This window comes from Engystomops pustulosus, chromosome 5 (genome assembly GCF_040894005.1).
Source record: "Engystomops pustulosus chromosome 5, aEngPut4.maternal, whole genome shotgun sequence".
NCBI classification, from domain to species: Eukaryota; Metazoa; Chordata; class Amphibia; order Anura; family Leptodactylidae; genus Engystomops; species Engystomops pustulosus.
The window spans coordinates 128,034,444-128,057,248 of NC_092415.1; the positions used below are offsets into that span (position 1 = coordinate 128,034,444).

Consider the following 22,805-nt stretch of genomic DNA (forward strand, 5'->3'; position numbering starts at 1 on the left):
TTCATGAAGCCTCCTCCCAAAATTTGCTCAGCAAGAAAGAAAAACAATTCCTCACCGTCAGCAACCCACCCCTCCCCTTCTTTTACCACCTACCCAAGATCCATAAATCCCTTACCAACCCACCTGGCCGCCCCATTATCTCTGGTATAAACTCTTTAACTTGCAATCTGTCACACTATATAGACCTCCACCTTCAACCCTTTGTCCTACAGTTACCATCCTATCTAAAAGATTCAACCCAACTGATCAATGAACTTCTACGACTCAACAACCTTACCAACCCCCACAATAACTGCAAAGCTTGGTCGCTACTAACAGCTGACATATCAGCACTGTATTCCAACATCCCACACGCCCTAGGAATCAAATCCATTGAGAACTTTCTATCATCAAATCCGAAGATGCCCCCAGCACAGACTGCTTTTCTTCTTGAAAGCATTAACTTCATTCTCCACCACAATTCCTTCTCTTTTGATAATAACATTTACCGCCAGATCAAAGGCTGCGCAATGGGCACAAGATTTGCCCCATCGTAGTCACATTTCCAATAAAAATAATCAATAATACACCTCGGATGTAGCGCATCTAACTCTTTGACCCCGTTTTTTCTCTATTTCTACACAACACATCTGGATCCACATCCAGCCCCGGAGTTTGACGCTGCAACTCCACTCCATTATCTCTCTCCCCCATTTTGTGCATACTTTTGGCGCCTGGCTCTAGACAAATCCCTCACAATTTTTTCCTCTCTTCCTCAGGAGACAGGAAACATCAGAAACAATAAGAAGGACCCCTCACTTTGATACCTCTTAAGTACCAGAGTAGTGAAAGAAGTCATGCGAAACAAAATTGGAGGCTTAACATAGTAATTACAACTTTAGGTTGGGACAGCAACAGATTCATTTTCAGAGTAATTTTCTACAGAAAGAAACATCGTCATAATTGGCAACAAATAGTTTCTGCCAGATGGCTGCTCTGCATATCTGCTGTACAGAAGCGGATGCCCTCGAAGAAGCAGCAGCAACTATTCTTTTTAAATGAGCTGTGATATATTCCGAAAGATCTTTATCCTGTTAATGGTAACAGGTTGAAATATTCTTATCCATCTAGCAATAGGTGCTTAACTTGCAGAATTTCCTCTATTCTATAATTAAAGCAGGATACAATGATGTCATCAGACTAATTAAGTTTGAAAATAAGTTGCTATGCATTTCTTACCTCTAGACAGTGAAATTCCTCTACTTTTGCTTTTGAGGGCTTGTCACAGAAAGTAGTAAGCATCATGAATTGTGCTCTATAGAACTTAGATACCTCTAAGTTCTATAGAGGTATCTAAATAGAAAGTGATTTACTACTTAACAACTTGTGACGTAGTTACATCAAGCGTCGGGTGTTTGGAGAAGGTTCACAGGCTGAGCACTCTCCATAGCAAGTGAGCGTTTCTACATATTGCAGTAAACCCCCACCAGTGACAACCGTGATCGGTGCTAGCCAGTAGCACCGAATAATGGGCAACGTCATGTTGGCTTGGATCGTTTGGCTGGGTGAGAGGCTTTTGACCAGTTAGGGAAATAGCTAAAAAATACATGGTTTTCCTTATCCTAACTGGAAAACTTATTTTCATATTTTCCCATTAAAACAAGACATGCTCTCAGCAAGTCACAGAAGCTGTAGGCCAGCATACACAGCCCAGCACAGTAGCACAGTACAACTCAGCAGAGAATTATGTAATGCAGCCGAGAACCAGTGTATCTCTAAGAATGTCTGGAATCATACATTTCCATTACAACTACTTTGTGATGTCTTTGGTGTCACCCCGATCCTCCCACACTCATCCTTCACCTCAGTTTAAGGTCACATGACTGAAACTCTAGTAAAAAGTCAGGGCCAGAGAAGATATAGGAGTAACGGTTTCCAACTCGGACAACTCTTAGCTGTTGGAGCTGTGCAAATGCAGCAAACTCCTTCAGGAAAGGTAAGTGACACTGTGAACTTCCTAAACATGCCTTCATCTGAAGATCTTGCCGTCAAGAGCTAGGAGAAGAACACTACAATACATCTCCTGCTCTCTGCAACAGCCTTCCAGCATGCCTTCCGCTTCTCAAGGAAGCAAGTTGGGATCAAATAAATAGGCTTTGGAAACATCCATGCAGCATTCCTGCCAACACCTAGGCACGGTGGTAGTTACTAATAGCGCCCTCTCCATGTCATAATCTGTTAGGGAGACTGATCAACTCTCTAGGACAGTGGTGGCGAACCTATGGCACGGGTGCCAGAGGTGGCACTCTAAGCCTTGTCAGTGGGCACTCAGAATATTGCCTCAAAACAGAATTTACCAGACAGGAGATTAAGGGATTCTTCTGCAAGCCCAGGTAGCCCAGGACGTGACAAGTTTAGCGTTAGTGAGGCATCCGGGTCTGATCCTGTGTGAACAGGGTCGGATTATGATTGGAGCTACTGCTCTTGGTTGTCAAGGGAAGCTCCAATGGCAAACCAAATTTTCCCTTCTGTCAACGATATTGATTTCCTAAGTAATATTAAAAGTTGTGGTACAGCACGGAGCAAGAAGATTGCGATAAGTTACTGAATTGCTGCGTTGGCACTTTGCTATAAATAAGTGGGGATGTGTTGCAGTTTGGGCACGCGGTCTCTAAAAGGTTCGCCATCACTGCTCTAGGAGGTCTCTCAGTACTGGAGAACATAGTAATTGAAGCTGTAGCCACTGCCTTGTAAGGAAAGAGTTAAAACTGAGATGTTACTGTCCAATGATGTACATGTAAAGCAAGCTGGAAGCTGATTGGAGGAGTGCTACCACCTGACCAGGCGAGTATATAAACCTCTTATGGGTGGAAACACATGGCCTGTCTTAGTCTTAAGTCATGTTCTGAGGATAGAACGAGACAGCACGTGTCAGTGCTGCTAGAGCCAGTGTCCTAATACCAGGAACCACAGGTGCCTCAGGCCACTGCCTAGCACCCAGGGCAAGTCCTGAGACTTTAGCCCAGATGTGATCCATCAACAGGACTCTGCACCATTTCTACCAGCCCAGCCTGAAACTACTACCAGGCTGCATGTAACCTTCCTGTGGACCAGCTCTCCACGACTCTTCCATCTTGCCGAATCTTCTGCTAAAATTTCTGTTAAAGGGGTTATGCCACGAAACCATGTACTTCAAAAAGCTCCCATAGAGGTTAAAATATTTCATAATCCGGTTTCATAATGGTTACCTGAAGTTATATATACTTTTTTATTTACTATTTTGATGCTTGTGCGGCATCTATTCTGTGTCACACAGAAGCAGATGTGGGAGGGGCCTAGCGGGCACATGCACAGCACTGACAGTGGTAGTTTAACCACAAGTCCTATAATGCTTTACAGGCGTCTCTCATTGACCTTCCACCATAGTTACCTCACTGCTTTTAGAGTATGCTTCCACCTGCTGTGTTCAAGTAGTCTCTACACTTAATGATCCCCTGCATAGCAGATTCTGCTATAGAAATGCCTTTCAGTCCTAATCACCGTATATATAAAATACAGCTAAGCTATACTTTTTACAAACCCATATAAAAAATGAAATATGATCTAGGATTGGCTGCTAGTGGCAATATAGACAGCTTTACCGTAGCAGTTTTTATAAATATTTTTTCTCATAAAATATAACATATATACTATACTGGACAGGAACCCTGGAAGGCACAGTAGGACACAGGAATGGCAGCAACACGGAGGAACACTGTTAACGCTGGAGACAGGAACACGCAGGAACACTGGAGACACAGCGTTTGGGAATGCTGGGTGGCAATCACTTCTGTAGGAACGGCTTAGGGAAGCCTAACGGCATGGAAACCATAGAGATCCTAGGAGAAAAAACGGTGGCAAGTGAAGGGAGGTGTCAGATTATAAGGGCGAGCCGGATTAGCCAGCGCCAATCAAGAGGAGGCTGGCCCTTTAAGGCTAGACGAGCCGGCGCACGCACGGCCTAGTCCGGAAGCAGGCATGCGGCCTCGTCGGACCCAGAGCAGAGCCAGGAGGCCGGAGAGGTGATAGGACAAGATCCATGGAAGGACAAGGGTGTGCCGCCATCTGAAACATGGATCGCGGGTGCATCCGTGATAGATAGATACATACATAGATACATAGATAGATACATAGATGGATACATAGATAGATAGAATATGGATAGATAGATGACAGATATATAGGAGATAGATAGATAGATGACAGATAGATATATAGGAGATAGATAGATGGAATATGGATAGATAGATAGATAGATAGATGAGTGATAGATATACATTAGATAATGATTGATAGATAGTTAGAATATGGATAGATAGATAGACAGATATAGATAGATAGATATGATATAGATAGATAACTAGATAGGAGATAGATGGATAGATAATAGTTGAACACTCACATATTGCAGACTTACAGGGGGAGGACTGCAGGACATGTGTGAAATGAGGAGAAGTCAGAGCTCAGATCCTTTACTTATTTGATTAATGGTGGCTACATGTGGGTGAGGGCTGCTACACTGTAATATGACAGATCTATAAACATGTTAGGGGCAGTCTGTGCTCTGAATGGACCCTCTTCCTTCCTGGGTGTATTACCTTTATTGTGCCCCTGTTTGCTCTGGAGGAGCCTGGTGTTAGACTTGTAGTGCAGATCACAGCCTGCACTCGGCTGCACAGCTCATTCGGCCCCTCCCCCTCTCTCCCATTGGCTGCTCCCTGTCAGCTGACCTCCTTCAGTGTGAGGCAGCGGAGAAATCTCCAGTCAGAGATGTAAACAGAGTAGCAGAAACCGAATCCTTCTGCGCAGACTCGGCCAGGAGAGAAGGCAGACAGGACATGACACAGCTACCAGCAGGGGGAGCCAGCAGTCAGCTTACAGCAGAATAACTCAGTAAGGCTGCATAATTTTTAATAAATGTAAATGGTGAAATTATAGTTTACAATGCACTGAGCTGAACTCTGTCCAGGTGCTTTTGGTGACATAACCCCTTTAATTGTTTAGCTGTTGTCTGCTGATGAATAAAGAACTGTAAATTGATTTGCACAACACTGTCTCCATCTGATCCCTGGATGCAGGCTGCGTACCACCTGACTTCCCCATCCATCCCCATCCTACAGACAACTCAGGGGTTAGCCTAGAGAGAAACCACTGCATCAGCCTCTCCCTCCATATTTCTTGCACACACCACCTGCTGGAGACCTGCCAGGCTAAAGGTCAGCCCTCCTGTCCCCATACCAAGCACCGTGACCATGGTGTGGCCAAGGCTGCACTAGCCAGCTAAACACTGCAGCTGCCCGGATAAGTTCTGGAGAGTGGGGGGCTCCTGTTGCTCTTCACAGATAGACTACGGACATTAAATAGGGTAAGAGAGACTCTCACCCCTTTTCAATGAGTGTACTATGATTCTTATAACCTGTACCCATCTGCACATTGCTAACAAGAGGGATTTCTCAATTTACAGGGAAAAGACAGCTTAGTACCGTGTTGCCTAACCCTAGTTTTACTTTAACCCATCCAGGATGGTGATTGTTATATGTATAAGTTGGAAGGGAGTTTTAAGGTTGTCACTATTATGCAGAATTCTCCACGAGTTGTGAATTATTACATTATTATGTACGTCGTTACCCGGTTTCCCCTAAAATAATACATCCCCCGAAAATGAGACCTAGTACAATTTTGATCAGGCTTAGAAATATAAGGCCTCCCCTGAAAAGAAGACCTAGCAGCAGCCATTGCAGCAGCTCCCCCCACACCATACATTAGTATTAGTAGATCTTTTAGATGCTGCAGAAGGTTGAGATATGGGAAAGAATTCATGGAACTAAATGCTGCAAATGTGATACCAGCAGCTACCAGGATAAGAAGGGTCATTTATGGAAATTGCTTTTACTATACATGAGAGACTGGGGCCAATGATTCTAATAGAAATGGAGTCACAAGAAATACAGCATGAAATTCAGAGTTTGGAGAGTTATAAGGATGTTAGAGAAGTTGATTTTTTGTTCAACGATAAATGTAAATTCTTGTTCATGGAAAAATAAGACATCCCCTGAAAATAAGACCTTGTACCTTATTAGGAGCAAAAATTAATATAAGACACTGTCTTATTTTCGGGAAACAGGGCATTTCTAATGTACCTCAACTAATGCTGCTTGCTTTAAGATGCTGTTCTGTTTCATTCATATGGCAATAAAGCAATTGGATTAAGGTTCGATCCAGGTTGCAAAATACCACTATTAACACTGTTCGTCATTGGGCGGAGTGTCAACGGCAAAGAGGGTGGAAGGGTTAAGCAAACCCAAACTTCTAAGGCCCCTTCTACACTTGCAAGTGTGATACGTTGAACTTGTATCACACTTGCAACGCGTGCTGCCCGGATCTCCCGGCCCGAACTGAGCAACACATGTTACAAGTTGAACCCATCACACTCGCGAGCTTAGAAGGGGCCTAACACAGTTCCAAACATTACAGGTCAGGTCCACACACTATTATTCATGACCAAAGCACTAGGAAACTGGATATACCGAAGAATAACTTAAATCTTCTTAAGCTCACACAAACAAATTCAGACAATATGTACTCAACATACATTGTTAATGATATCTACCACTGCATTCCAGAACCCTTCAAGTTTGGACAGGACCAAATCATATGAAGCAGATCTGCCACCTCAGCATGGCAACGAGGGGAATGAGCATCAGGCCTAGATGTCAAACATATACTTGGGGTTCTATATACTCTGTGGAGTAAATACAGTGTTAGCATATGAGCTTCACTAAGAGAGAAGGAGCATACTCTTTATAAGATTTCTTCCACTGATCCACAGACCTAAAAGCATGTTGGATTTGAAGGAATCTAAAATTCAAAATTAGACTGCAGCTGCTGAAATGTTTTGAGCCCATTGGGTGAAAGAGGGGTTTGTGAGAAAAACATGCATGTGTATCGTTTGCAAAGGTGATGAGGTGAAATAAAAAATAAATTCCCAATGAATGGCACTGACATTTTGGAAAGTAAACCTCTCATGTAATTGTGCATGGCAGCAGTGGGAAGAACTGTACACCAGTGGAGCAGGCCTCCTGAAGCATTTGGTACAGTTGAGAGGCAGTCTTACACCATACAGAAATCGCTTTTGTATGATAAATGTCCCCTTTAACTTTCCCTAAATGTACATGGTTAAGAGAAACAGTTTAACCCCTTAAGGACGCAGGGTTTTTTCCCTCATTTCTCGCTCTCCACCTTCACCTTTTTACGTGTACAGACCTGTGTGAGGGCTTATTTTGTGCGTAACAAATGTTACTTTCCCGTAATGTTATTTATTTTAACATGCCGTGTACTGCGAAGCTGAAAAAAAATTCCAAATGTGGAAAAATTGAAAAATCACGTTCTTGTGGGCTCAGTTTTTACGACTTTGACTATGCGCTCCAAATAACACCTTAGTTTGATTCTATGGTTCGGTGCGATCGAGGTGATACCAAATTAAACGATTGTGTACAAAAAAATAAAAAAACATTTTTTGCCATCTTCTGAAGCTAATAACTTTTTCATACTTTGGCGCACGGAGCTGTATGAGGTGTCATTTTTTGCGAAATGAGCCGATGTTTGCATTGCTTCTATTTTGAGGTCTGTGCGACATTTTGATAATTTTTTATTCCATTTTTATGTGATGTAAAAAGGTGTAAAAGTCGCATTTCGGACATTTGGGCGCCATTTCCCGTCTCGGAGGTCACCGCCGGCCGTAATCGTTTTTATATTTTGATAGATCGGGCATTTTGGGACGCGGCGATACCTAAAGTGTCTGTGATTTTTACTGTTTATTATGTTTTATATCAGTTCTAGCGAAAGGGGGGTGATTTGAATTTTTAATATTTTATTAATTTTTTTTATTTTTTAACTTTTTTAAACTTTTGTTTTTCACTAATTCTTAGACCATCGAGGGTACATTAACCCTAGATAGTCAGATCGTTCCTACCACATACTGCAATACTTCTGTATTGCAATATATGGCATTCTTGCACATGATTCATTACAATGAGCCACTGGCTCATTGTAACGAATCTGCAGAAGCCATTAAGCCTCGGGTCAAACGAAGACCCGAGGCTACCATGGCAACCAATCGCTGCCCCCGATGAAGTTCGGGGGCGCGGCGATCGGAATAAAGATGGCGGCGCCGTCTTTTAAATGCCGCCGCCGACTTTGCCGGCGGTAATCAAAAGGTTCATAGCCGCGATCGGTGCAAGCAATATGCAACAACCCCCACCTTTGTATGAAGAGGACTCAGCCCATGAGCCCTCTTTATACATTCCCTGTACCTCTGTGCCGTAGAGCTACGGCGCAGAGCGTTAAGGGGTTAATAATATTAAACTGTATTATTAAAGCAGAAATAGTTACAGAGACCAGGGTAGATGGACACATAGAGCATGACCCCCACAGATTGGGAAAACGAGGGGCCCACTGTCGCTCTGCACTTCGATTCTTCTAACATTTCCAGCTGATGTAGTTAGGGGATAGAAGGGAGAGAGGGAGTGGTGGTGTTGAGTAAAGACAAGGGAAAGATGAATCGTGGAAAAGAGGACTCAGGCTGTTGCAGAAGTCTTCCCCCATTACTCCCTACACAGTGCTGGCAAGGACCCAAGTAATGCTTAATATTCTTTTAACCCCTTAGTGACCAAGCTCATATGTGCCTTGATGACCAAGGCCTATTTTTCAAAACAAGCATGAGTAACTTTATCTGGTTATAACTTTATAAGGCTTTAACTTACCCTAGTGTTTTTGAATTTGTTTTGTCATTATATTTTGTACTTCAAGTTAGTGGGAAATTTTGGTTGATATATGTAACATTTATTTATGAAAAAAGGTGAATTTAGTAAACATTTCGAAAAAAAATAGCTGTTTTCAAAATTCATAATATTCTAGTTTTCAAACTGATAGTATTACTACCCAAATTAGTTGCTAACATTTACCATATCTCAGCTTTGTGTTGGCAACATTTTATAAGTGTCCATTTGTTTTATTATGATGCTAGAAAGATCACAAATTTTACAGAAAATTTTGCAATCAATTAAGTTTTGTTAATAGAAACCCACCACATATCAACAGGTTCTATTGACTTCAGCCCTCAAATTATTCAAAACAGCAGATAGAAAGCTTGTAAACCCTTCATGTATTCTACATTAATTCAAACAAAATGAAGGTTTGATTTGGAATTCACTACTATTTATCATTATTGCATTAATTTAGCAGCAAAATGTACCCACATAAACTAAATAAAAGTAAGAGAACACCCCGCATGTGGATTCAACCCACTGTCAGGGCACAGAAGGGAAGGAGCCATTGAGCTTTTGTAGGGCAGAAGAGTTTTCAGGTGCCATGACGTGTTTGAAGAGCCCCTGGGGTCACATTAACATGTGGCATTTTGGTTGTGTTTTGAAATCCAAATGCAAGATTGCATTTACTTTGCGTTTAGTTAACGTGTTGGAAACACAATGTTAACAAAATATGTGATCACGAGTGGAGCCTTTGGATTGCGTTTCCAAATGTAACCAATTGGAGAGGGAGCCCCCTTCCTCTGCAGGTAAATCAATCCCGCAGTCACAGCACTGACCGTAGGATTGAAAGGGTTAACAGCCGGATCAGAACAGAGTCCGATCTGGACTGTTAGAGCAGGGCCATATGACTGTCATGACAGCCGGGGCACTGCTCCCCCTGCACGGGGGGCCTGTAAAGTCCTCAGGTTAGGCCAACAGAGAAACCTGTCGGTCCAACCTAAAGCTCCTTAATGAGCGATGGATAAATCCATATAGGGGGTCACTAGGGGGTTAATGATCAATATAATCAGAAACCAACAAAGGTGGTAGGTGGGTTTAAGCACGGCATGTGATGAAACATGAGGGTAGAGAGCTCCTGCAGAATCCGATAATATTATCCTGGAGTAACCTCATAATCTGCATCCAAGGTGCTTATCCTTTCTCTTGCTACCAGCTGTGCCCCAGTTGAGAGCCATCACTTACTCTCTGGCCCCAAATTCAATTTAGCTGAGTGCCCTGCTGGGCGAACAAAAGCTCCACAGCTGGATTCGGGACCCTGGGAAGCCATCAGGCTGTACCGCAGGCCGAGACCTACTTGCGGCCTGGTGAGAGGAGAAGCCAGGGCCTAAATTTGAGAAGCGGCCAACCAGAAGTGCTCTCCGGCTGGGAGATTGCGCCGCTGGGCCTGGAGACTTCCCTTGCACCCTCATATTAGCCTGCTGAATGAATCTGGCTCTAATGAGGTCTGCTGTCCCATCCGAGGACCCGTTGAGTCGTGGAGGCTTTTCTGGAGGTTAAAGCCTACATCTGGGAGAAGCCGGGGGCTGGATTTTGAAAGTGTCCAAGAGTCACTTCCAGCCAAGAAGTCAATTTCATGGGCAGGTTCTGCAGATTGCACCCCCCTCCTGATGCCCTTAAGGGAGACCTGCACTGTATACTGAGGCCAGCTGCTGGAAGAATCCTCTGTATCCTTCAGACACACTTCTGCTGCAAGCTTTCTTTTTTCCCCTACTCCTGCTGCTTTGACTGTGCATTCCTTAGCGTTCTGTAGCCACCAATATGCAAACATCAGATTGGTGAGCCAGAGCACCCTCTCCCTGTCAGCTGCATTTACCTCCTTCTGTAATTCCAGCTACCTGAGATACTATTAACTGCCTTCTCCTCCTTCTACCGGCAGGCATGGGGAAGAAACAAAAGTGGTTGCAAGGCTTCTCAAAATGGAGCTGCTCTACACCTGCTATATCTAGCCGCTCTGAAGCTTTTGGGAGAGGTGCAGCTGCACAACTTGAAAGATTTGCCAGATCCTCAACATCCGATGGAATGAGAAGTAGAGCAGAAGCCCAAGAACACACTTCTCCAAAACCTTGAACCAGAAAACATAGCTGGGGATAACTATGTAAGGATGATGGGAATTTGCCAGCAGCGAATGATAGAGAGGGCTAAGAGGAAACTACGGCGCAGCCTGCTCCTAATAAACAACAACTTCCAGAACCTACAATCCAAGATGTCTTACAAGCAATAGGGGTGTGCAATAAATTCCTATCTACTCTGAATCTCAAAGTGGGGACACTGGCCGAAGATGTTGCCATCATTCGATGTGATATTAAAAAGCTCTCAGAATGCACTACTGAACTGGAGGAATGGGTAGGTGACATGAAACACACCATGCCACCGCTTCAAAGAGATTTACAAACACACGATCGAGCTCTTCGATGGCTGGATACCCATGAGAACCAACTTCAAAATGAGCAGAACGGAGCTGGCTAAAGTTCCTTTCTTCTGCCTCTAGAGATGTTCCAAGTATCTGGGATGGTGAGACCGAAAAGCACCTTGAAAATTTTTGTCTATTCCATATAACTGATGAGTATTGCTTTGTAAAAAAGGAGTTCTTTACTTTGTGCTGTTAATTCTTTTAGATTTATGTTCTAAATATACATAGCTGCTATTTTGCAGAGGGGCGTTAGAGGTGGTCACACTGTTGTGGTGTGTTCCATTCTCTTCTGACACTCCGCTGTCATCTGGAAGCCCGTTCCTGTCTCATAGGCTACAGTTCTGCCTGGGGGTCCTTTAGTGGGACCTGTAATTAGTGTGACACGAACGGTGCCCGCTCTCCTTGAGCGGTACCTAATAATGTAATGTCTTGGAATGTGACGGGGCATGGAGATCCAGTTAATGAAGCTTTATTCCTGTATAAGGGAGGCAGTACGAGTCTCTCTTGCTGCACTGTACATGTTGATTTAGATCATCTAAAAGCAGTTTGTGTGGAGTTTAGTAATTCCACCTATATCACATGGTCACGCCTGCATATTTTGAAAAGTATATACGGTATATGTGTATTCTGAAGAATAACATGCGGTATGGGGCCGGAAGCAAGGGGTTAAGGTATACAGGGGGCCCCGTTCGCACCAGGGCCCACTGGGGTCTTGTTACTCCACTGTCCCTACTGACAGTTGACATAATGTTACTAGCTAAGGTGTTGGCCATCAGGCTCTCCAATGTAATTACAGCATTTATCCACCCAGATCAGGCAGGATTTATGCCAAATACAGGCTCGGACTGGCCCGCCGGAGCACCGGTGAATCCTCTGGTGGGCCCCCGATACCTCTGCTATGGCAAGGCCCTCCATCCCCATCTGGGGGCGCTGCCAGCCAGGTCGCACTGGCCCAGAGTGGGCCTCCGATACCTCCGCTACGGCAGGGGCCTCCATCCCGATCGGAGGGCCCTGCCAGTGAGTGACAGCAAAGGTACTCGATGCGGCCGTAAGTGGCCACATCAAGTACTATATCTAATAAGAGTGCGTGCGACGCGGACGTTTTTTTGCCGGCACGCGTCGCGCTGTGTCCCTTGATTTGCGGCAGCGTGATGATGCACTCACGCTGCCGCGCGGCTGCTTCTTCACAGTTCCACTGGCGCAGGGTCCAGGAGAAGAGACGCTGCTAAAGGTGAGTGAATATTATTTTTAACTAGCAGACTATATTTATTATAGGGGGGCATAGTAGTAGGGAACCCCATTGAAGTAATAAATATAATTAATGGCCACTAGAAGATATATACAGTATAATAAAGGGGCACCATATGTTATAAGGGGAGAGGGCATTGCGCCTATATACAGGAAAGGAGTAGTAATGTGTTGTGATGTGCCTATATATACACAGGATAGGAGTAGTAGTACTGTGATGTGCCTATATATACAGGATAGGAGTAGTAGTACTGTGCTGTGTCCATATATACAGGTTAGGAGTAGTAGTACTGTGCTGTGTCCATATATACAGGATAGGAGTAGTAGTACTGTGCTGTGTCCATATATACAGGGTAGGAGTAGTAGTACTGGGCCCATATATACAGGATAGGATTAGTAGTACTGTGCTGTGTCCATATAAACAGGATAGGAGTGGTAGTACTGTGATAATATATACAGGATAGGAGTAGTAGTACTGTGCTGTGTCCATATATTCAGGGTAGGAGTGGTAGTACTGGGCCCATATATACAGGATAGGAGTAGTAGTACTGTGCAGTGTCTATATAAACAGGATAGGAGTGGTAGTACTGTGTCCATATATACAGGATAGGAGTAGTAGTACTGTACTGTGTCTACATATACAGGATAGGAGTAGTAGTACTGTACTGTGTCTACATATACAGGATAGGAGTAGTAGTACTGTGCTGTGTCCATATATTCAGGGTAGGAGTGGTAGTACTGGGCCCATATATACAGGATAGGAGTAGTAGTACTGTGCAGTGTCCATATATACAGGGTAGGAGTAGTAGTACTGGGCCCATATATACAGGATAGGAGTAGTAGTACTGTGATAATATAAACAGGATAGGAGTAGTAGTACTGTACTATACCAATATATACAGGATAGGAGTAGTAGTACTGTGCTGTGTCCAAATATACAGGATAGGAGTAGTAGTACTGTGCTGTGTCTATATATACAGGATAGGAGTAGTAGTACAATGCTGTGTCCATACATACATGATAGGAGTAGTAGTACTGTGCTGCCCCTATATATACAGGATAGAAGCAGTAGTACTGTGCTGTACCAATATATACAGGATAGGAGTAGTAGTACTGTGCTGTGTCCATATATACAGGATAGGAGTAGTAGTACTGTGCTGTGTCCATATATACAGGATAGGAGTAGTAGTACGGTACTGTGTCTACATATACAGGATAGGAGTAGTAGTACTGTGCTGTGTCCATATATTCAGGGTAGGAGTGGTAGTACTGGGCCCATATATACAGGATAGGAGTAGTAGTACTGTGCTGTGCCAATAGATACCTGAATAGGAGTAGTAGTACTGTGCTGTGCCAATAGATACCTGAATAGGAGTAGTAGTACTGTGCTGTGCCAATAGATACCTGAATAGGAGTATTTATTAGGACTTTTATATAAAATATTTGATAAGCGGGGCAGTAAATATAAGGAGAGCATAAGAAATGATATATTATGTAATTAATTAAAGCGAATGATGTCCAATTTACTTTATTAGGTTTATCATATTATTTACTCAGGGGTGTGTATTGTAATAAACTAAGGAGCTCAATGTAATATTTCATTTATGGAAAGTGCACAGTATGTTTTTTGTTATGGGCATATATTTGGTATTGGTGGGGGGGGGGCACAGTGCGGTCAGTTGTGTTGTGAGTGTTAAATATTATTTAGTAGTGGGACATTGTTATCCAGGTGACATTATGCTGTAGTGACGGTGATATTTTTAGTTGCACAGTGTGGAGGTGTGCCTCACAGAGATTAAGAAAATTCTCAAGTGATAAGAAAAAAAAGGAGAAGTCGTCCTGCATCTTGAGGTACTGAATCCACTTTTGAGTCTGATAACTGTAATTACTGACTAACTATCTAGACTATTCCTATAATGTCAGTGCCTTGTCTTCTTATGTGCTGCAGAAAACATTCAAAGGAGTGGAAGTGTTATAGTTAACTCCTGTGAAATAACAAATATTTCTAGGCAGCGGTATGGTGGGCCCCCAGAATCAATTTCTCTGGTGGGCCCCAGGCACCCCAGTCCGACCCTGGCCAAATATATCCACTGCAATAAATATCAGACGCCTTTTCCTAAATATTAAAGCCTCTATGCACCAGCTGCTGGATCCCGGGGTTGTATCTTTTGATGCAGTCAAGGCATCCAATATTGTGGAATGGAACTATCTATGGACTGTGATAACTAGAATGGGGTTTGGCCCTCGGTTAATAGCTTGGTTTCAATTGCTCTAGTAATGTCTAACACAGTGATGGCGAACCTTTTAGAGAGAGTGCCAAACTACAACCAAGTCCCACTTATTTGTCACAAAGTGATTTATACTTCCTGCTCTGTCACAGCTTTCATTCATATCAGCACCCTGAGGACACCAATTAAGCAGAAGCTAGAAGAAATTTGGATGATCATTGTAGCTTCCCTCTAGGGTCCCATAAACAGGAAGAATCCAGATCTGTCCACACCTTCCCACTGTGCTAGTCCCAGGTAGTCCTTTCACAGCAAGTCCTGGGCTGTTTGGGACTGTAGGAAGATACCTGGAGTCTTCTCTGGTGATGGCCTGGGTGCCCACAAAAAGGGCTCAGAGTGCCACCTCTGGCACCCGTGCCATAGGTTCGCCACCACTGGTCTAACATGAATACAAATTAACTCACAACTCTCATCTGTATTCCCCCTGTATAGAGGGACACGACAAGGGCGCCCCTACTTTTTGCAATAGATGTGGAACCCCTAGCTGCTGCGTTGCGAAGTTCTATTGAAGTTAAGAGATTTTAGTATGCGTGCTTGGCGGAGAAAGTTGCACTCTATGGAGATGATCTCCTGCTTTTATAGATGATTGGGACAATTCCCTTCCAGCTGCAGTGACCATTATTAAATCCTTTGGGGAATTGTCTGGATTACTTATTAATTAGACAAAATCAGTTATTCCCCCGTTATCACCACAAGCCTGCTCACGGGTAATAGCAGACAGATATTACCCGTGTAATAGATCATTTCTCTTAATGTACAACCATTACTGGCAAGATCCCAGGTTAAGACTTTGTAAACTACCAATAAAAATCAACCTTATAAAAATGATCCTTATGCCACAAATATTATATGTGTTACATAAAGCCCCGGTATAGATATAAATTATAATGTTCCATAAATTAAATGGTATGTTCAGAGACCTTATATGGTGGAAGGGAATCCCTCGTATAAAACTAATAACACTCCAATGGTGTAAGGAGGATGGCGATCAGTTTCTGCAGATCCACTATGCACTCATCTCAGAACCGAATTAACCCAGTTGATAAGTCTGCTAGTAACCTGGTGTTGGAAATGGTGGTTTAAGGAGGCGATATCAAAAGGGGTCATCTCTTCCCACTATAGATACTTGCAAGATGCCCACCTTAATAAATCACAGCTGACAGTAAAGCCTAGATGGGCAGAGGATCTAGGGAATAGCTCAGCTGATCAGTGGAAAGATATACTGGAACTTATAACTAAAGCTTCTGTTAGCGAGGCACTTGTGTCTAATCTATACCTCATCCATTGGGTACATTAGAATCCCACTAGGTTATTTAAAATAGGTTATAGAGCTGATGACACATGCCCAGTATGCTAACAAGCAAGAGCTGGTTTAATTCACCTGATGTGGAATTGCTGGAGCTTATTAAGCTTATATATGACACCGATGTACCCTATTCGGGACATCTAGGCTTAGCTCCATTGACTCTGGCTCGAGATAGATTATTTTGCAACCTGCTCGGTTAAACACTCTGTTTTGCTGAATATGCCAACTTGTGACTGCTCCATCACACTTTACTTTGAGAAATATATTAACACTAATAATGTAGCTGCATACATAAGGTAAAGGGCAGAAATAGTAGTAATGAGGTGGGAATAATATTAATCTAATGGTACAACCATTTCCAATGGGATCTCCCTAGCTCTACTCTACCTTTACTCTACCTATATGGTACGCTCCTAATCTAGCAATGTGGTATGGCTATAAATACATACAAAACCTATCTAAAGAACAACAAAGCCAATTTGCCCGAAATATATTAAAAAATGCATCTTTATTTGAATAATACATGACAGACAAACATTTAAAAGCTGATAACAGGTTGATCTGATTAAGGGAAACAAGGACACTACAAAAATACAATCAGATGATAGAGGGTGATACATGGGACTGATTCCTGCTAAAAGTATCAAAAATAGTATGCAGAACAATGAAAACTGGAATGCAGATAAGTGACAATAAGGCTCTTAGTAAGGGGCAGTAAAAAGATGTTTAAAAAGTGCATAGTGTGTATGGAGGATACTGTAACACTATTGCTGTTTGCAGAAAAGTGTCAGGTGCTGTTAAGTGCACAAAACGTAAAACTCCCAAATAACGTCCTCCAAAAGTACACTCCTTACTATGGTGCCTGTAAACAAGGACAGATAATTGTATTGTGTCCTATTACATAATGATTTGGATAATTTGGATTTCCACTGACATGTCATCTACAGACTTTGTACACATGCTCTGCAAGGAAGTCATTTGAATGACACTGGATATCATGGACATTAGTGCTCATCTGGGGAAGGGAATGTGTTTTGTTTGTGTGTTTTAAACCAAATAAAAAATAACTGATTCAAAAAAAGAAACCAACATAGGCATTTTAAAAACTCATCATTTGAGAGGCTATTGGAACTTGTCACATTTTTTATGGTACATGTTGATGGTAGAATCGCCTCTCCTCTAGGCATAGAGGATGCCCCTTGCCCTGGTCACAGGCCTAGGTATAAAAAGATCTTTGGAGAGATCCTTGTACTGTCCGTTCAGGTATTTGTACATTGTAATGAGGTCTCCCCTCAGTCGTCTTTTTTCTAAACTGCATAATCCCAAGTTTTGTAATCTGTCATTGTATTCTAATCCCCCCATTCCCCTAATAATCTTGGTTGCTCTCCTGTGCACCCGTTCCAGCTTTACTATGGCCTTTTTATACACTGGTGCCCAAAACTGTACACAATATTCCATGGGTGGCCTGACCAGTGATTTGTATATGGGCAAAACTATGTCTTTATCATGAGAATCTATTCCTGGCCTGGCTCTGGTCACTGAAATTAAGTTTACCATCTACAAATACCCCCAAGTCCTTTTCAGCTCCAGTTTTACCAAGTAATTGACTGTTTAGAACATAATTATACTTTTCGTTTCCATGGCCCAAGTGCATAACTTTACATTTATCTACATTAAACCTCATCAAACATTTCTCTGCCCACTACTCAAGCTTCCACAGATCCTTCTGTAATGCTAAACTATCGACCTCAGTATTTATTACTTTACACAGCTTAGTATCATCTGCAAATATTGAAACTTGTAAACCCACTACAAGGTCATTAATAAAAATATTAAAAAGAAGTGGCCCCAATACTGACCCCTGTGGCACTCCACTGGTAACCTCAACCCAATCCGAGAATGTGCCATATCTGCCACGGATCTATGAAGAGGGCTCACATAAAAAATGTAATGAAAAGTGATAAAAATGTTGCACAGTTCTCAAAATGGTAGGAATGAAAACGTCGGCTCATTTCGCAAAAAAAGACATCTCAGAAAGCTCCATACACCAAAGTTATTAGCGTCAGAAGATGGCAAACCAAAGAATAAAGTAGAGGTGTTATTTGGAGCGAAGAGTGAAAGTCATAAAAACTGAGCCCACAAGAAAGTGACGCACATGCAGTTTTTTTTCAATTTTTCCACATTTGGAATTTTTTTTCCGGCAAAGGAAAATAATAACATCAAGGGAAAGTAAAATTTGTTACGCACAAAATAAGCCCCAACACAGCTCTGTACAGGGAAAAATGAAAAAGTTATGGATTTTTGAAGATGGAGAGCGAGAAATGAGTGGACATACCCTGCGTTTTTAAGCGGTTAATGACGATCCTCTGTTTTCTATCACTAAGCCAATTACTTACCCAAATACACAGATTTTCCCCTAATTCCAGCAGTCTCATTTCATATACCAACCTTTTATGCGGCACGGTGTCAAATGCCTTTGAAAAGTCCAGATCTACAGCGTCCCCCAGGTCCAGTCTGGAACTTACCTCCTCGTAGTCCGGCTAGGATAGCATCTCTAACAAACCCCTCAAATATTTTCCTCACCACAGAAGTTAGACTCACAGGTCTGTAGTTTCCAGGATCGCGTTTTGATCCTTTTTTGTATAATGGTACCACATTTGCTATGCTATGGAACATAACCAATCCTCAGTGAATCTTCAAATATTAAAAATAACGGTTTGTCTATCACGGTACATAGTTCATGCAGAAGCTGGGGTAGTATGCCATCTGGCCCCGGTGATTTACCTATCTTAGTGGTTACTAGGCGGCGGCATACCCCTTCCTGCGTTAAACCGTTGACACTCCAAAGAGAATTTACATTATTCCTCACTGTGTCTTCCACCAGAGGATTTTCCTGGGTAAAGACAGTCGAGAAGGCGACATTCAGTAGATTGGCCCTTTCTTTATCTCCTTCCACCATGACCCCCGTGTTATTCCTAAGAGGGCCCACACTCTCCATTTTGAGTTTCTCATCATTAATATACTTGAAAAATAATTTGGCAATATTTCTCTCAGTCTCTATTTTTACAGTCTTTATCTGCTTTTTTCCGGATTTATTTTTCTCTCTAGAATCCTGTAATGCCTCACAGGCGCCTTCATGTTATAGAACCTTAAACGCCTTATCTTTCTCGCTTTTTGCTTTCCTTACAAGACTAGTTAGCCACATTGGCTTTTTCTTGTTCCTCTTATGCTTTTTCCAATATGGTATGTGTTTCTCAAAGGACTTTTTTAGAATATATGAAAAATAGTCCCATTTTTTTTTTTGGGGGGGGGGGGGGCTTTTGTCTTTGAGAACATTATCCCAGTCTATGCCTTTAAGGTCTTCCCTTAGATGCTGAAAATTTGCTCTCCTGAAGTTTAGAGTGTTCGTTGCCTATCCATTAACGCTCTTAGTAAAGCGTAATACAAAATCAATGATATTATGATCAATATTGCCCAGGTTCCCCCCAACCTGTAGTTTTGATACCCTATCAGGTCTGTTGGTTAGGATAAGGTCCAGCAGTGCCCCCCCCTCTTGCTGGCTCCAGGACTAGTTGCGACAGGTAATTGTCTTTTGTTGTTGACAAGAACCTGCTGCCTTTGAATGACCTGGTGGTTTCTGCCCCCCAGTCAATATCAGGGTAATTGAAGTCCCCCATGCTTCACCATGCTTTGCAGCCGCATCAACATTTCCTCTGATACCTCCATTATATTTGGAGCCTTATAACAAACCCCTAGTAATATTTTATTATTCTTTTTCCCTCCACTTATCTCCACCCATAGGGACTCAACATTTGCATTTGCGTCACCAATGTCATCTCGCAAGAATTCACATATAAACAACCCCCCCCCTTTTTTTATTTATACGATCATTTCTTAAAAGACTTTAACCATCTATAGTAACAGCCCAGTCATAGCTACTGTCCGGCCATGTTGCGCTGATACCCACTATATAATATTTTCGCTCCAACATGAAGAGTTCCAGTTACTCCATTTTGATTGTGAGGCTTCTGGCATTTGTGTACATGCACTTTATATGGTTTTCCCTATCCCTATTCCTTTTGTTTTTATTCCCCAATCTTAATCCAGCCCCCACTCCACCCCCATATACTGTGACTCTTCCCAGCTCTCTATCTACACTGTCTATTTGCCCTGCACAAGTATAGTTTCCCTACCCCCAGGTCTCTAGTTTAAATACACCCCCAAAATTCTAGCCATTTTTTCTCCCCATTGAGGTGCAGCCCATCCCTACTGTAGAGCCTGTAGCTGACAGAAAAGTCATCCCAGTTCTCCATGAAATCAAAGCCCTCCTTCCTACACCAACTTTTGAACCACTTATTTACCTCCCTGATCTCCCGCTGCCTTTCTGGTGTGGCATGTGGTACAGATAGTATTTTGGAGAAAACTACCTTCGAGGTCCTTGCCCTGAGCTTATGGCCCAAATCCCTGAAATAATTTTTAAGGACATTCCACCTACAGCCCCTTTCACACTTGCGTTTTTCACGCGCGTTTTCTGCGCATGCTTTTGACGCACAGAACTTGCATTGCACTCTGACCCATTGTAACCAATGGGTCTTTTCAGACTTGCATTCTTTTTCACGCACACACGTTTTTTTTAACGCGTGACTTGGAAAAGTAGAGCATGTCGAGATTTAAACGTGCGTTAAAAACGCACCATACAAGTCTATGGAGATGCATCAAAAACGCATTGCACTCTGAGACACTTGCAAGTGCAATGCGTTTTTCACGCATCAATTGCCATAGAAAAGATAGAGCTCAACCCTGAGTGGATTTCACGCGCATTTTCTGCGCGTGAAAAACGCATTGAAATTGCATCAAAAACGCGCGTGAAAAAACGAGACACTGAACAAACTGACTGAAAACTGATTGCACTCCGATGTAAAATGTGCGTTTTTCACTGACCAAACCCTGATCGCACCCTGATCAAACTCTGACGTGATCTGCAACGCAAGTATGGAAGGGGCCTACCTCTTACTTTGTCATTAGTGCCAATGTGGACCATGACCGCTGGTTCCTCACCAGCCCCTCCCAGTAATTGTTGGGTATTATATTCTGCTGTAGGTATCACAACAAGGTTTTTCTAAAAATGTGGTGGATCCAGGTCGGGTTTTCTAAAAATGTGGTGGATCCAGGTCAGGTTTTCAATAACACACATTTTGTTAATAAAAGCAGGCATTATGGGCAAATAATTCATTAGTTACTGAGGAAGGAGCCGATGAATGGCTCGGAAACGCCTCTAGCAGCTCTCTCAATTGTTCTGTGTATCTACGCTGGACTGTCATCATTTATCAGTTTTTATGCTGCACCTAATCTAATCTAGCTACGAGCCATCAGACGGACACTTACTAACAGTCCAACAGCAGCGGCTTCCCCGTATAACCGTGTGAGCTGCGCTCCTACACACCTGTGCGATTCCCTCTCTGACCGCACTGAATGGAGTGACATGCATGCGCATAAAATCGGAAAGACGCTGATCGATACAGATCTGACTGCTTTGTTTGTGGAGGTAAAAGCTGATTAACCGTCCGAGGAGTGGACTGTATTATAAATATACACTTTCACAGTTAAACAACTGAGGGTAAGCACAACATCCAAATAAAGGTTAACCTTGCCAGTATATCTGATGAAATCTGATATTTATCACATCCAGCTACTTATTCAAACAAATGGCTGGCCACCTAATTTGAAGCCCACACTCATTGTATAATCATCCTGTGTGGACTGCAGCTTAAAAGATCCAATTGTGGAAACAACTGAACCATATGAGCATGTGACTTGTCATACAATTTAATTGAATATATGGACTTTGATATGCTTATACGGAACAAGAAATGAGACCTTTTTTAACTTTTTTACATTTTAAACATTTTTAAGGTATAGGTTAAGCATGTGGGCCCCTTTGAGTGCCACCTTACCTTTTTGCCCTGCCTGAGATCACACCGTGATACCTTTTAATGTCCTAATTGGGTATAAACTTATGTTTATTTTTTTGCAGCTTTACATTGCTGCCTACTAATATAGGACTGATTTTTTATGATCATTTGATATTCAGTACTGTTATGTATTTTATCTATTGTTGCTTATGTAAAACATTGAAATATAATCTGTGAGAATAAGGATGTGTATTCTTATTTTTTTGATGTATTGAGACCACAACTCGATTAAAACTTCTATATTAAACTGTCTTATGAAATCAGTGTGAATTGGTGTTTGTTGTATTTTCTCTTCTTTTCTCCTCCTCCCAGTAATCTGTCAACCCGATCCACATCCTCATTCGACAGCCTGGCAAACTTATTGGGGTGCACCAGATCAGGACTAGAATCCCTGCAATCTACCCCGCCTTCTACATGTTACCCAACTAGCTGCCCCCTCACTCCGCACCTCCATACTTCCATCCCCACACCCATCTTCCCCAGAGAGTTTGTGCTCCAGGAGCAGCAAACTTCGCTCCATGTTGTCAATTGCCCGCAGCCTTGAAACCTGCTCATTTAGATCCAGAATCTGGGTTTCCAGATGAGCAATTTTCACACATCCCACACAGCAGTATTCCCCTCAAATGGCTGTTCAAGGAAAGCATACATGGCACAGGATGTACACTGTATAGCAATGCCACTTACGGAGTCTATTGTTCTAATGGGGATTACAAGAGAAATACGGAAGAAAAGCAGAAT

General features: G+C 42.6%; 1 protein-coding gene across 9 annotated transcripts in view; it reads right to left on the bottom strand.

Moving 5' to 3' along the window:
* The window catches only part of MTRR (5-methyltetrahydrofolate-homocysteine methyltransferase reductase), a 517,819-nt gene that overhangs the window by 349,652 nt on the left and 145,362 nt on the right, over window positions 1–22,805 (bottom strand). The window lies entirely within an intron of this gene.